The sequence below is a fragment of the Anomaloglossus baeobatrachus genome, chromosome 2 (genome assembly GCF_048569485.1).
Source record: "Anomaloglossus baeobatrachus isolate aAnoBae1 chromosome 2, aAnoBae1.hap1, whole genome shotgun sequence".
Lineage (NCBI taxonomy): Eukaryota > Metazoa > Chordata > Amphibia > Anura > Aromobatidae > Anomaloglossus > Anomaloglossus baeobatrachus.
The window spans coordinates 729,076,660-729,081,575 of record NC_134354.1 but is presented as its reverse complement, the minus strand read 5'-3'; positions in this window follow the sequence as shown (position 1 = coordinate 729,081,575).

Sequence of the window (4,916 nt, the reverse complement as noted above, 5' to 3'; positions counted from 1 at the left end):
ATAAACTTTTGTGATACACCTGTAGTGTCAATATGCTCACTGCACCCCTGGATGAATTCATTGAGGGGTGCAGTTATTAAAATAGGGTCACTTGTGGGGGGTTTCTGCTGTTCTGGCACCTCAAGGACTCTGCCAATTTGACATGGCACCCGCAATCCATTCCAACTAAATCTGCACTCCAATATGGCTCTCCTTCCTTTCTTCATTTTGTACTGTGCCTCAAAAGTAGTTTTTGACCACACATGGGATACTGGTGTACTCAGAAGAAATTGCATAACAAATTTTATTGTTAATTAATTATCCCCTATTACCCTAGTTAATTTGACAAATTTGGCGTTAACGCAACATTTTTGATGTTAAATATTTATTTTTTTCATTTTCACAGCTCAAGGATATAAACATCTGTGAAGTCCTCGAGGGTTCAAGGTGCTCACCAGACATCTCTATTAGTTCCTTGAGGGATCTAGTTTCTAAAATGGGGTCACTGGTGGGGGAGCTCCACTGTTTAGGCACCTGAGGGCTTCTTCAAACGCGACATAGCATCCGGTAATGATTCCAGCAATTTTGCTTTCAAAAATTCAAATGGTGCTCCTTCCCTTCCGAGCCCTGCTGTGCTCCCAAATAATGATTTCCACCACATATGAGGAATCAGCGTACTCAGGAGAAATTGCACAATAAATATAATGGTGATTTTTTTCCTGACACCCTTGTGAAAAAAAAAACCTACTTGGTTGAAGCAACAATTTTGTGGTAATTTTTTTTAATTTTCACGGCTCAATGTTAAAAACTTCTGTGAAGCCCCCGGGGGTTCAAGGTGCTCACCAAACATCTACATAAATTCCTTGAGGTGGTCTAGTATATAAAATGGGGTCACCTGTGTGGGAGCTCCATTGTTTAGGCATCTCAGAGGGTCTCCAAATGCGAAATGGCGTTCGCTAATGATGGCAGCTAATTTTGCTAATGCCGCTCTTTTCCTTCCGAGCCCTGCCTTGCGCCCAAACAATTGATTTTCACCACATATGACTAAAGCCTGGTTTACACCTTACGATCCAGCATATGATATCGTATGCGATCGTAACCGCCCCCATCGTATGTGCGGCACGTTCAATTTGTTGAACCTCCTTCACACGTACTTACCCGTCCATACGACCTTGCTGTGGGCGGCGAATGTCCACTTCCTGGACAGCCGGCCAATAGAAGTGGAGGGGCGGAGCTGAGCGGGACGTAAACATCCCACCCACCTCCTTCCTTCCGCATTGCTGGCCGGGAGACGCAGGTAAGATCTGTTCATAGTTCCCGGGGTGTCACACACTGCGATGTGTGCTACCCCGGGTACGATGAACAATCTGACGTTCAATTCTAGAGAAATGAACGACGTGCGTGCGATGAACGTTTTACCGTTCAATCGCAATCGCACATACCTGTCACACACTGCAATGTACCTTACGATGCCGGATGTGCATCACTTACGACGTGACCCCGCCGACACATTGTAAGATACATTGCAGCGTGTAAAGCGGGCTTTACACAGGACAAATTGTACAATACATTTTATGGTGCATTTTTTTCCTGATACCCTTATAAAAATGCAAAATTTTATGACCAAAGTAACATTTTTGTGTACAAAAGTACATTTTTCAATTTTTTTCCTTCCACATTGCTAACGTAAGGGGTTAATAAACTTCTTGATGTGGTTTTGAGCAGTTTGAGGGGTGCAGTTTTCAGAAGGATGTCACTTTTGGGTATTTTCTGTTACCTAGGCCTCTCAAAGTCACTTCAAATGTGATGCGGTCCCTAAAAAAAATGGTTTTGTAAATTTTGTTGAAAAAATGAGAAATTGTTGATGAACTTTGAAACCTTTTAACTTCTTAATAAAAAAGAAAATTCAAAAATTGTGCTGATGAAAAGTAGACATTTGGGAAATGTTATTTAGTAACTATTTTGTGTGACATATCTCTCGGGGCAGAAAGTTTGAAAGCTTGAAAATTGCGAAATTTTCAAAATTTCAGCCAAATTTCCAAAATTTTCACAAATAAAAGCAAAAAATATTAGCCCAAATTTACAACTATCATGAAGTACAATATGTCACGCAAAAACTATGTCAGAATCATCGGATCCATTGAAGCGTTTCAGAGTGGTAACCTTTCAAAGTGGACTGGTCAGAATCGTACAAAATGGACTAGTCATGAAGGTGTTTTCAGGCTCATGGGGGAAGGGGTTAAAAGCTTTTTTGTGTTGTTTTTGTTTTTTTTTTAAAATCCTGCAGCTTGTCAATTCCTTCAGCATTATTGAAGCATATTTTACCCATTCAAATCAATGGGGGTCGGGGGGAACTCAAGTAAAAAACAGATCAGAAGCACGGCAACATTTTTTTTTCTACTAACACACATGTTAATTCTCTAAAAGTATATTCACAGTGCTTCTTTAAATAAAGTATCTGACCAGACAAATTAACGTCAGGAATACATGTGCTTTTTGATGAGGTTTTCAGCTCTAATTTGGATTTGAAACTTTTTTTTCATGCTCATTTTTGTTATTTTTTTCTATGATTTTGACTCTAGAGTAGTGACTCGCAGAATTGCAGACTTGCCAATAACGATAGGCCAGACTCGCCAATAACCATAGGCCTCTGCCTCTGTCTGAGAATACCAGCCCCCAGCTGTCGGACTTTATCATGGCTGGGTATGAACATTGGGGTTGACTGCACAATGTTTTTTTAAATTATCTATTTAATTTAAAAAAAAACAACAAAGCCACAAATGGTCCCTCTTATTTTTTTATTTTGGTACACAGCCAAGATAAGCACAGGGCTGCGGACTGCAGCCTGTAGCCGTGGGCTTTATTTGTGCTGGGTATCATAATATGGGGGGACCCTACATCGATTATTTTATTTATTTTTATACCACAATACTGACCATCTGAGAACCTGTGATTTATTGCAGGCAGACGCTGACACACAGGCTGTGGGACTACATCCAATCACAGACTCCAAGCCGACCGCTGTGCGGGGAAAGCAGTGCATATGGATGAGCAATAATGAGTGGCCCAGGAAGTGAGGGAGAGGCCCAAGAGCAGTGTACAGCCGCACGGGAGCTGTGTACAGACGAAACAAAGCCTGGGTAAGTAGTTCGCTTCATTCTTATTTTATTTATTTTTCCTTTATTTTTTTTTAATTTCTCAAGTTCCGGATCAAACATCCGTAATCCCAGGCCTGGATCCAGCACCTGGGCACCGACTCAGATCCGGACTTTTACAGTCCGGGTCCGCTCATCACTAATCAAGAGTAATCCACATCAAATAAATGGCATGTCAATATATTTTTGTCTTGTAACTTTGTCAAGAATATGTCCAAGAAGATAGGGGAGAGTCCAGCTCACCAAGGACTGACCTGCTGGCTGCAATCAGGGATCCTGCGCAAGGAATGAGGCTCGGCAGCCATCCAATTGAAAATAGAAAGAAAGGTTTCCAGTGCCAGGAATAGATTAAAAATCCTTTTTTATTGAAAATCAGGTAGTAAAAATCCAGCAGATACCATATTAGATGATAATACAAGTGTGCACAGATACAAAGAATATATATATATTATATATTCTTTTGTATATATATTCGTTGTATCTGTGCACACTTGTATTATACCATATTATATCATGTATACTCATATATGTGAATTTGCTACTGTGTATCTCCATTTGTTTCGGATCCCTCGTAGGTACTAGTTGAGGAGTTGCCTCTAGTGAAACCACACATGTGAAATTAATTAGCGGACCAGGGATCTGATTTAAGGGAGATGGTTACACTTTAAGTCAGAACATGACTAAGACCTGAAGCGTCGAAACGCGTTGTTCTGCCATCTTTCTGACATCTAATATGGTATCTGCTGGATTTTTACTACCTTATTTTCAATAAAAAAGGATTTTTAATCTATTCCTGGCGCTGGAAACCTTTCTTTCTATTTGTCAAGAATAAACTTACAAAAAAACCTCACTGATTGAACAACTTTGTAGATTCTCCATCAAAATCAATATGAAGAATATTTGAACCCTTTTTGGATGTGGATTTTGAAGTAGATCAGCTTCAAAACCTCATATAAAAAAACTCAATATGAAATATTTTTGGAGCTTAGATCTAGTGCTGATTGAGAAGACGTTGCTAGGCACAATGGGAAATGTAGACATGCCAGATACTGCTGCGACCAAAAGCGGTCACAAGAGATTAGAAATAAAAAGTAAAAAAAGTATTTTTGGAACATTTTAAGAGTAAAAAGGCTCTTAAAAATCTAATACATAAAACTGAGTGTGTTTGTGTGTGTATGTACAGTATGTACGTATGTGTGTGTGTATGAGTATGTCCACTAAAGGAATCCGCACCGTCACATTTACAATCACAAAATTTTGCACAGACTCCTAATTTAACTCAGGGAACATCATAGACTATGTTTTGAGGGGCAAATTTAACCCCGAGCTTTACAGTTATTCACCAAAAAACCTGCTTACATTAAAGTCAATGGAGCTGGGAGCTACAGGCCATTAAGGAGGTCTGGTTGGTTGCTATAGGCAACAAAGTACATTCTTAGTATAAGCAGCTTATGTGTGAGGTAATATGATTTTGGTGGAGAAAGAGAGAAACACAGACAGATAGAGACAAACAGAGACAGACAGATAGAGAAATGTCGCGGGCGGGGAGGAGGGTGTCGGCACACTACGCTCACCCCTTCTGCTCGGGTCCGGCAGCTGCTCAGTGGTGGCTCGAGCTGTGGGCCGGATCCCGGGGTTCCTCGAGCGACACTCCTCGCCCGTGAGTGAAAGGGGTTTGTTGGGTGCGGGGATTGTTATAGTTCGTGACGCCACCCACGGTTGTGGTGATTGCACCACCGCTGCTCTGGGTGGGGATCCCGGGGATGGTGATGGGGAGCAGCC